At 49.4% G+C, this 12,040-nt stretch overlaps 1 protein-coding gene across 1 annotated transcript in view; it reads left to right on the forward strand.

Annotated features, from left to right (window-relative positions):
• Window positions 1–12,040, forward strand: part of SH2D5 (SH2 domain containing 5) — a 195,693-nt gene that overhangs the window by 37,049 nt on the left and 146,604 nt on the right. The gene's annotated exons all lie outside the window — the stretch shown is intronic.

The raw sequence follows: 12,040 nt of genomic DNA on the forward strand, positions 1-12,040 counted from the left end.
GGGTCTGTTTTGTGTCACAGTCCGACCCTGGCTGCTACTGGTGCTCAGCATTGGGCGTGATTGACCTGTGTGCATAGTAGCATATTTACCGGTTAGAGCTTAAAATGGAAATTGTAAAGGTTACAGGTAACAAGCTTCGTCTGCCTACGTTCACTAGAGACCCGCATTAAAACTGAGAAGCATGGACGAGATGGAGCTGGGTGTCATTGGCAGAGGTACAGAAACTGGCAGAGAGTCCACCATGTTGTCACATAGAGGTTATGTGTACAAACTGCGTGATACAGGCAGGAGTCTGGGGCTCAGAGGTATTTCACCTGATGAAAGTGTAGGCACCAAAGAAATCTTGCCAAGGGTGGATTTGTCTGTTTTAAAGATAAGACAAATACCAGATGAACTCCTGTGAAATCTGTAGCCAATGAATATCAGTTCAGTGACGGGGGCTCCATGAAAACAAGCAAGAAGCCAGTCAAGGAAAACAATCCAACTTTGAACCACATTTCTAAGGATACAGTGACAGCAAAGCTCCAACTCCATAGCATAGTTCATATCACCATTCCTTCCATCCAGTAGCATAGCAAGGATGCCATTGGCACTGGTGCAAGCAAGGAAAATGTCCCCTTATTTGCTGTTGGGGTAGTAAAATACAGCAATTAACATGGTTCAATTGGCCATTCAAGGCTTTTGGCCCTGGTGCACTGCATTAATGGTATCTGTGACCCTCCTTCCGTCAGTCTATAATCCATCCTTCCACCCATCCACTCATCCACCAGTTCTTCTGTCTATCTGCCCATCAATCCTCCCATTCATCCACCAATCCATTCATTTTCCCTCCATCAATCCATCCATCCATCCATCCTTCTGTCTGTCCATCCATCTGAGCACTCATCTACCCAAATCCGTTGAAGACCGAGTGTCTTGATTCGTGGATGCCTTGTGAACTTATTGCTGTGACTGGTACCTTAAGACTGCTGATGTGAGTGAGAGGAGGTGCAGTGAAACCAGTTCGCTGCTCTTGTCCCGCTCGGATTTAGAGGAAGTAGCTTGTAAATACCAGACCTGCGTGACGAAGTCCAGACAAATAAGATAAATAACAGTGGTGAGTGATGCAGACCAGACAGCCTTTGTCCTTCAGTTTATGTAAACGTGTTCTGCGGCCTGGACAAAATGCCTCCAGCCAGGAAGGTGATAAAGCCAGGTGTGCCACGCACTCCCCGCCAGAGGGCGGTGCAGTGCTCTGAACCTGTGTTCATGCTCTGAGAGCGCGAGCTTTGCACTTGGAGGGGGCAGTTTCAGGCGCCCCTTTAACAGCATATGTGCAGGGGTGTATTGGACTTTATGGAATTGGAGCTTTCATGAAATAGAATTGTAAAAAAGGCAGCTACTCCCTCCACCAGAGTACATGTCTTGTACTGAGAATTGTTGGTACTCACTCTCTACTAAACGTTCTCCTCTCTGAGAATTGTAGGTGATTTCCACTTCAAATTAAAGGAGTGGGGGTCGCTCCGTACCTGACAATTTAAAGCATGGAATGGGGAGATTTCGGGACAGGTCAGTGCATTTAAACAGAGGAGTCTGATAAAAAGCAATCACGTCCTGGGAAACAGGGAACTCGCCCTAGAGGCTCATACCGCGGAAGGTCTGATTATGCAGAGACATAGTCAGTCAAATGCCAAGTTATGCTGCAAGCCGTGAATAGTTCGAACCCAACCTTGCCTACCCCTCAAAGCACGATACAGATTCATAATGGGCGATTCCAAGACCTTCCTTCGCTTGCAACCGCGCCTGTGTCTACAGTCCATCGCCATTGCTCCGGTTCTTTGACCTATTTCAGGGTCCAGCAGTGGACTGTCCTACACAGGCCACTGACCCATAGTGGGACAGCCTGTGGGACAGTAAATCCTAATCGCTCACCTCATGAGCTCATGCCCCTACGCAGAAATGGCCTCTGCGGTTGGTCTCTGTATTGATGCCTGATTGTCTTCTTGTCAGTGTGCATCAGCGCCTTCTGGTTTCATGGACTCTGCATGAGTACCTGTGTGCCTGTAAGCGCATTGGTAAAATGACTCTCCTAGCGTTGTTTTGAGCCATTTTGTGCACAGGTAAAGATACTCGAAGAATACTGCTGCTTTGGTAGGAACGGGGGAAGAGGAGTTGAAATCTGATGACACTCAGTAAAAGTACAAAGTCCTTGCAGCTAAAGGAGTAATCTGAAACAAAATTGTATCAGATGCAGTGCAGATCAGCGTTATATGTCTCATTTTCTGTTCAGATTCGCTTTAAGGCATGGAGGAAGTGGAACATTTGCCAGATCCCCTACCTTACAAGGACCCTCCTGGTAAAGTGATCTGGACAGTCGGAAATCCAAGTAATAACTGTGCAAAAGAAACAGATCTTTTTTTTTTTTTTTTTTTTTTTTTTTAATCTGGTACCTAGAGATTTACAGAAGGTAGTGCCATGCCCGGCCCACCCAGCTCGAATGTTTGCACTCTAAGAGGCAACTGGTGACAAATCGTAAAATAAATTTTCTATTTCATGACACATCACTTACTCCACCTCACCACTTCTAGCTCACTCCTCTCTCTTTCCTGCGTTGGCTCTCTTTATGAAACGTCCTTGTTGGACCTCACAGCCTTGGGGTGCTCATCCCCTAACTTTTTGCCTGCCTCCCTCCACTTTTCTGACACTGTTTTTGCTGGTTTTAGGACTCTGCGCACTTTATCACTGCTAACCAGTGCTGAAGTGCATATGCTCTCTCCATTAAACGTGGTAACATTGGTTCATACCCAATTGGCATATTTGATCTACTTGTAAGACCCTAGTAAAGTGCCCTACATTGCCCTGGGCCTGTAGATTGAATGCTACTAGAGGGCCTGCAGCATTGGTTGTACCACCCACATAAGTAGCCGTCTACCCATGTCTCAAGCCTGCCATTGCAAGGCCTGTGTGTGCAGTTTCACTGCCACTTCGATTTGGCATTTAAAAGTACTTGCCAAGCCCTAAACTCCCCTTTTTCTACATATGTCACCCCTAAGGTAGGCTCCAGGTAACTTATAGGGCAGGCTGCTATGTAGGTAGAAGTCAGGACATTTACATGTGTGTTTTATATGTCCTGGTGGTGGAAAACACCTACATTCGTTTCCCACTACTGTGAGGCCTACTCCTTTCATTAGGGCTACCCTCATATACTGGTTGAGTGGTAGATTCTGATCAGAAAGGAATAATCAGGCCATATTTAGTATGGCCAGAGTAGTAATACAAAATCCTTCTTATTAGTGAGGTTTGACTTTATATTACTATTTCAGAAAAGCCACTTTTAGAGCGTGAGCATTTTTCTGCACTTAAAATCCACCTGTGCCTTACGGCCTGGCTCCAATTCATGTCTGGGCTGGCTGACAGCTCCCGTGTGCATTTCACCCAGACAACTACAAACATAGGATACTCAGTCACACCTGCACTCATCTGCATACCAATTGGGTCTTCCTGAGCTGGGAGGGTGGAGGGCCTGACACTTACATTTCAAAGGCGAGTGGCCTGCCCTCACACAGTGGAGTGCCAAACCCCCTACTGGGACCCTGGTAGACAGGCTTGTACTGAAAGGGGACCTTGTGCATTTCAAAACCACTCTTTGAAGTCTCCCCCACTTCAAAGGCATTTATGGGTATATAAACAGGGTCCCTGACCCCACCAAATCAGACACTTCTGGACCTGAACCAGCAACCTGTCAAGAGGAACTGCCTGGCTGCCCGAAGGACTCATCTGGACTGCTTTGCTGTGAAGGACTGCTGCCCTGCTGTTGCCATTCCGCCCTCTGACTTTGCTGAGAAGTGCTCTCCAAGGGCTTGGATTGAGCTTTCCTCTTGTTTTCTGAAGTCTCTGGGCTAAAAAGACTTAGGTTGTCATTATGACCCTGGCGGTTTTCCGAACGCTAGGGTAAATGTGGTGGTATCACCGCCAACAGGCTGGTGGTGAGGACCACCACATTATGAGTGTGGCGGGTTGGCCTCTGCCAATCCGCCACATTTCCACCCATACCGCCATGGCGGTATGAACCGCCGGGCTGGAGATGTTCATCTCCGATCCGGCCATCCACAGAGGACCGCCGGCGGTATTAGGAGCCGGCCCACTACCATGGTTTCCACGGCGGTAGCACCGCCATGAAAACCATGGCGGTAGGGCTAGCGGTGACAAGGAATTCCTTCCCTGTCACCAGTAGATGCCCCCCCCAGCAAGCACCTGCCCCCGCACATACAGTCACAGCACCTCCCACGCCCCCACTCACATGGCACCCCCCACCTCCCTGCATACTTGCAAACAGACACCCACACGCACCACGGATACACCCACTCACATACACTTCCAGACACGCATCCACTCACACTCATCCATACACGCATTCACTCACATTCATCCATCCACGCATTCACTTACACATACTCACACACATTCAGGCACACATACCCACAAATATTCAAACACGCATCCTCACATGCATACACACTGACATGCAGGCACGCACTCACTTCAAGGTTCATACACACATTCACTCACACTCATATAACCACGCATACACCACAACACTCACAGTCGCATTCACACATGCGCAGAAACATGCATAAGCACACGCAGACATCACACACTAAGACACGCGCACACAACACCCACCCCCTCGACTGTCGGATGCCCGACTTACCTTGTCCAGCGAGGAGGTCGTCCGGCAGGGAACGGGCAGGGGTGCTGCCACCGCCGGCAGCGCCCTGCCATGCCGTATTAATGGTCTTAATACGGCTGGCGCCGTCCTTCTTGTGGGGCGGTGCAGGTGGTGGCAACGCCAGTGCGCCACCGCACGCCAGCATGGCTACTGCCGGATATCTGCCCAGAGTGTGGCAAAAATCTAGCAGTGCCCATTATATGGCAGACGGAAGACCTCCAGCACTAGCTGTCTTCTGGTGCCCGTGGCTTTCCTTGGAAAGGAAATCCTTGTGCGCCAAAAATCAACGCACAGCCTGCCGTAAATGACGCACAGCCCGCCCTGCAACAAGAAAATCGCAGGACAGCCGAACCGGAACAACGCAGCCCAACTTCCAGAGTGAAGATCGACACAGAGCCTGCTTTGCGACCAGAAATTCGACGCACAGCCATACTGGATTGACGCACAACCGAGCCAGAACTACATAGCCCAACACCTGTAATTTCTTCCCGCATGCCGAGGATTTTCCCTGCATCATCCCTGGGTGCCAAAAGATCCCCCCACATCGCAGTAAGGAACCAAGACTGCGCACTGGAAATCTATGCAAAGCTCCCTGCAGCGTGGAAAGAAATGACTCACCGTCTGTGCCACGTTGGAAAATCCAACACCGACCTTATTTTTCCACACATCTCCTCCTCTGCGGTCTCTGTGTGGTAATTTTGATGCAAACCAGGCACTTTGTGCAAACAAGAGACAACTGTTGATTTCTAAGATTTAAGACTCTTCTTAATCATGCAAAAGTGATATTTCAACTAGTGCTAAAATAATCTTTATAGTTTTGACCTTAATTTAACCAGCTAAGTATCTTATATTTTTCTAAACCTGTGTGGTGTATTTTTGTGGTGTATTCACTGTGTTACTGTATGGTTTATTGCACAAATGCTTTACACATTGCCTTCTAAGTTAAGCCAGACTGCTCAGTGCCAAGCTACCAGAGAGTAGGCGCAGGATAATTTGGATTGTGTGTGATTTACCCTGACTAGGATTGTGGTCCCGATTTGGACAAAGGTGGATACCTCTGCCAACTAGAGAGCCCATTTCTAAAATTCCTCACCTTGGGAATTTTCCTCTCATCTGAAATCCACAGGTAGGTCGAATAAAAAGCAAAATAGGATTCCACCACTCTCAACCTGAGAAATTGCGCAGATCTCCAAGTGCCTTTTGGACTCATTTAAGAGGAACCGATCCCCCAACTTATCCAGATGCACCCCAAGTTTCCAGATCCATCAGTGACATCGCCGCAGATAGTGGCTTTCAACGAAGCCATGCTGCAAATATTTGGCACACCTCTGGCTCCCTTTAGCATGCCTTCAAGCCCGATGACCTGATTAGGCTTCCAGTCAGATTACCAGCAGTGGATCCATCCTCAAAGATGTCACTGCCTCTTCACCTCACTGCAGAGTCTGCTGTGACCTCCGGGGTCAATGTCTAACACAACTCTAATCCCAGAGCCAAGACCCAAGCTGATCCCTGCCATATCAACATAGGCCCTGACACTGCCAGAGGTGGACCCAATTATTTTGTCTGACTCCGAAACTAATCAGACTCAACTCCTACTAAAATTACTTTGTGCATGAGCTCAGTGCTACCTGTCCAACCTCATTCAGACTCAGACAGGATGTTGTTGCTACAAGAAGTCAGCCAAATACACTCCACATTATTTTTGACCAGATTCTGAAAAAAGCCAAAATAGCATTGATGGGGGATAACAAAGGAGACGACAGGGATGATGCATCCCACTATTCTGACAGCAAAAACCTTGTTATGTATTTAAAAGAGGCCAGTGGTTAAGACTGTTCCCCTGACACTGGGTTGTATTCCTCAGTCCCTAAACAGAAGAAGCTTAAGATACATCTTGCTTTGCCTGCTGGTAAATAGGCAAGTGTCTAGATGCCACAAACCTACCATAGGTGACCCTGTCTTCATCATTCACCATCCCATGTCTGAGTGATCCAGGCATCTATGAGTAGAGTGAACCTGAACTCGTACCTTGTGACTCCTCAACCAGTCTTGCTCTTTGATTTGTCAATTTCAGCTGTTTCCTTAGATGATATTTGCATGCATTGTGGGACATTTTCAGAGAGATCTTGTCTAAGTCCCCAGTGAATTTTGCTCAGATCATTTAGGATAGCCAGGATGCTGCAAAATACGTCATCTGTTCAGGACTTGATACTACTGATTGCTTGGGCAGGGTAGTCGGTACCAACATGATGCCTCAGCGCCACGTGTGGATTAGATCCACTGTGTTTTTCCGGTGATGCTCAGGCATCATTAATGGATATGCCATTTGACCTCACCCATCTCTTTGGAGACAAAGCAGACTTGACATCGGAGCAATTTAAAGAAAGCAAGGCCACAGTTTGTTCACCCGACTTTACTGCTTATGGTGTTGCCAGAGGTGGGAAGCTAAGGGCTCCATTGCCACCGCGAACAGTAGTGGTGATAGAGGACACCCTTGTTGGGTGCCTCTAAAGATTGGAAAGGTTTCCATGACATAACCATTTATGCGCAGCCTCGCTGGTGGCTGTGAGTAGAGTAGCCGAATGAGACAAATGTTGGGGCTGATGCCCAGCCGGGACAACAGCGCAAAAAGTAAGGGCCATTCTAATGTATCGAATGCTTTAGCAGCATCTAAAAAAACAGTGTGGTGCGATGGGCCGGGTCCACTGCCTGAGTCACAGCAAAATAGTGTGCAAACTGTAGGATGTGGAACCCACAGGGACGAACCCAGATTGGTTTGGCAGAATAATGGTGGGTAACAATGGTAGTAGCCTGGAAGCGAGCAACTTCTCAAAGATTTTGTTATCTAGATTTATGAAGGATATCGGTCTATAGGAGTCACAGCTGCTAGGATCTTTGCCAGGTTTAAGTATGGGCACAGTAAGCGCTTCTCACAACGACGGTGGCAGCACCCCTCTTTCAATGGATTCTGCTTACATCTCAAGAAGAGGCGGGGCTAAGAGCTCTGGAGATTCTTTGTAAAATGTCACTGTGAGGTCATTAAGGCCCAGGGTCTTGACTCCGGGAAGATCCAGTATGACCTGAATTATATCCTCTATTGAGAAGGGGGAATCTAAGTTTTGTCTGTGCTCATCTTCCAACCCACAGGAGGCATAGTCAGTGTACTGCGCAGTGTCAAGAGTGCTTGTGGAGGAATATAACGAGGGGTAACAGTTTTTCATGGTACAGAGCACCTCTGGTATTCCTGCCCAGCGAGCACCCTCATTCTCTCCGAGCTCCACAATATAATCGTTGGCCCAGGGCTTACGCAGTAGAGAAGCAAACATTTTACCTGATCTATCCCCCTCCCCATAGCGTCTAGCTCATGGCTCTTTTCCTAAGAAGCACACCTCTCAAAGGCTTTGCGTCCTGCAGCTCATAAAATCTCACCTCCAAGTCATGCAACGGCCCAGCAGGAAGGTGCTAGGTAAATGCCCGTTGTGCGTGACAAGGCATACATAACTCTAATAATACTGGGGAGTGGTCCGAGAGTGTACGCGAGAAATGTCTGACCTTGGCTGTGCAGAGCTCTACGTCCCTGATACCTATCCACATATCAATGCGAGACCAGCTGTTGTGTTGATTCATGTACCCTCTCTTAAGTTACCATGCTGCGCAGGCCATAAATCCACCAGCCTTTGCTCAGATGTAATAGTGTTTAGTAGTCTTGCAGCGCATGGGTGCCTGGGTCTGGTGCTACTACTGCGATCTAAGTCCAGGTTCAGGACGACATTGAAATCGCCGCCCCAAAGCAATGTGCTAGGTCCTAACGAGTCAGCAAGGCACCACATCTCCTTGAAAAATTCTGGACTGTCACTATTGGGGCCATACACTCACAGCAACCGGAAAGGTCGGTCCAGTAGAACTCCTGAGAGCATAACATATATCCCTGATGGATCACAGATGACTTTTTTTAGTGCGCCAAGGCAAGCCCTTACGGATAACGATAGCGACTCCCCAGGTGTAGCAGGAATGTGGAGCAGCATAGCAGTCCTCCATCCACCCACATGCAAGCGCGTCGCAGAATCACCTGCATGATGAACCTCCTGAAGCATACAGATGTCAATAGCGTGGCTGCATCGATATCTGTCACATCTTGCGCTTATTATTCAGTCCCCTGACATTCCTGACAAGCATTTCAATGTAAAGGAGGTAACGCATGGCATTCTTGATTCTTAGTGTTTTTCTGTCACCGCAACTTCTAAGTATCGTAGGCACAGAGTGCATGGTAGCACTGAAAGAGGGTTTGGGGGAGGGTAAGGATAGATCCAATGTAGTAACAGTGTCAAACCTATCTGGAGAACCCAACATTCCTCCCATGACCCACGTCAGCCCCCCAGTTGGGCCAAACAGTCATTCCCCACCCAACAAGAACCCACAACAATCCCCAGGACACAGACTCATCCTTAGGGGTGCAGGAGAGGCCAGCTCACCCCACCCTCAAGGGGATGCGTGGGCAGGAGAGATCAAATGAGAAAGAGGCAAGAAGCCATCCGTCGGCCAGCCCGGCTTATAATTCAGCCTTGAATCAACATCACATGTTGTGGGCAGCAAGACCTCTGTTCATTGTTCAGTCATTGTCGCTGAGGCGGCCGCCTGCATCAGCATCTCAAGCCGAAGTCCCTCCGGCAGCTTTCTTAGGGAGGGTGAGTACAAACTGTGTGGCTGATTTGGGGTCTGTGAAAAAATGAAGCTTGCCATTAAGTTGGATCCTCAGCTTAGTGGGATATATCAGGAAATATTTAGCATCGGTTTGGCTGAGCGAGCGTTTAACAGGTAGAAAATCTCCCTGCATTGCCTGGACTGCTGGAGTGTAGTCTGAAAAAATCGTAAGCTTGTTGTTCTAGTAGATCAGTGGGTGCTGCTCCCAAGCCAACCGCAGCACCACATCTCGATTGCGGTAGTTCAAAAGTCAGGCAATGATGGGCCTGGCTGGTGCTCCTGGAGGGGGCCTCTGGCCCAGCGATCTGTGCACCCATTCCACCACCATTACTGAAGAGAGTGCATCAGGGAACAACAACTTCAATGTATCTTCCACAAAATCTTCTATCCAGCCCATGGAGGGGATTCGGGCACTCTCAGGATGCAGAGATTATTTCTCCGGGAGAGAGCTTCAAGATCTTCGTTTTTATTACGGATGACCTCTAATACCTTTTTCATCTGTACAAGTCGCTCCTCGGAGGCGTGCTGGCCATCCTCCAAATCAGATGTGTGGTGCTCGAGTCGTTCAAGCCTCGAATCATGATCATCCACTCTGTCCTTAAGTTGATCCATACGATCAGTAAGGTGGTCTAATTTGGTGTTAATGCCCACTAGGCTTTGCTTTAGATCTATGAACATGGCCTTGAGCAAAGAGGACTGCTTTGCCTCTTCTTATGAGTCAGACACATCCTCCTCCGGCCCCACTCTGTCGAGAGCTCTTGACTTTTTTTGAGGGTCAAAAGACAATTTAGACTGTTTCTGTTCAGATTTTCCCATTTTGTTCAAACCAAAATTGTGCAACGTTCATCAAGGATAATGTCTATAATCTCATTACTCTGACTTGGGATGTCGTGAGCTTCAGGTCAGAGTGACAACCTTCTGACCTGCTTGATCTGCTAGAGGAAGGAGGTCCCGACCCCCACAAACCTTCAATGAATATTGAAAGCAGTCAATCCAGCCACCCTTCCGCCCCCGCACTCCCACTAAAGATAGGCCCCAGAGGTACATGGGGAAACCGGTCCAACTGGTGCACTTTTGCTGCCTCGCCTCATTCAGACCCAGCCTGCGGGGCCACGCGGAACCAAGTCCAGCTTCCTGTTGGGCCAACAGAGGCTGAAACCGATACCAACCAACAGTTCCAGATGACAACATGCTGGCACCTGTACCCTGGGTCCACCCAGAAATCGCGCAGCCGAGTCGGGGAGCAGAGGCAATGCCACCTTTCAGCCAGTAAGACCAAAGGCGCTCTTGGTATGGTCCTCAACTCGATGCAAGGCCTGCAGTCCAATTGAGCCCTCGTCCTACAACAGTTTACAGATTTGCTCATAAAATTATAGGGCCTTCCGCATGTGGCTGGGCCTGATGATGGGAGCAGCCGCCACCTCCCCAGGATGTGAGGAGGTCTCTGTTCTTACTGGGGGCGACCCTCTCCAGGCAGCAACCAGCCACCCCCCTTCTTGTCTCCTGCAGTGCCTACCTCCCCCAAGGCACCCACAGGCCACAGCAATCTGCCGGGCCGCAGTCCGCATCTGACCCCATGGGGAAATGTTCACCTCTGGTGATCCCACACAGGGGGTCCTCCCCGGTTTACTCAGCTTCCGGCTCTGTCTCCACCTATTCCAGCGCAGTGCGGCGAGACAGTCACTTGCTGTGCCTCCTTTCCTCTGCCCCTCGGTCTGCAGTCTCGGGCGCAGAGGGCCTCAGCTCTACTTCTCTCTCATTCACTCCTCTTCGGGGCACAGCAGAGCCCCCTCCAGTGATCTCCAGGCCGGGCCTCAACTCTCTGGCCGTCTCCAAGCAGGCCCCCTCTGCCACAGGCTCCCCATACACTGTCAAGGCCCGTGGCCCTCTCGCTGTGCGGCCCTCAGCACATTGTCGATGTGTCCCGGCAAGGGGACCGGAGAGACCCACAGTCCGCCTGATCACCGCCAAGCCGACCAAGGTTAGGCACTGATCATTCCCAGGTGCCGATGACTCTAGAATGTAAGGGCGTAGCAGGATTACTTTCTCCTGGCCTGCAGAGCCCCGTAAATTGGCACTCATCTTGCAGTCAGGCCAAGCCAAGCCCCCAAGTCCCAGTGGGCTTATCAGCAAGGGAACCTGTCAGATTCCATCCAGGCTTCAGAGGAGAGTGGAAAAGACATACAGTGATGGTTACTTGACCGCAGTTGAATGGGCGGCAGATGCCTTCTTCCTACCCCACCTAGAGCTGATGGTGGTGACAGACACATTACTTCTAAGTTGGGGAGGTCACCTAAGCGAGGGATAGATAAGAGGCGTTGGTCTCTGGCAGGACTGGCTACACTTCATCTTGTTGGAGTAGAAGGCCATTTGCTGGCATTGAAAGCCTTTCTTCCAACCATCAAATGGAGGCTGGATCAGGTTCTTACTGACAACACAAACAACATGTGGTATTACAATGAGCCGGGGGAGAGGGGTGTAGTCCTGAATCTTGTGCCAGGAGACTCTTTGTCTCTGGAGCTGGCTCAGCTTTCAGGTGATTTCTCTGGTCATGAACCACATGGTGGGATCTTTCTGTGCCAGCACGGGGGAACTCAGCATGCAACTTCTAGCAGGTCAAGAATGGTAGTT

The sequence above is a fragment of the Pleurodeles waltl genome, chromosome 6 (assembly GCF_031143425.1).
Source record: "Pleurodeles waltl isolate 20211129_DDA chromosome 6, aPleWal1.hap1.20221129, whole genome shotgun sequence".
Lineage (NCBI taxonomy): Eukaryota > Metazoa > Chordata > Amphibia > Caudata > Salamandridae > Pleurodeles > Pleurodeles waltl.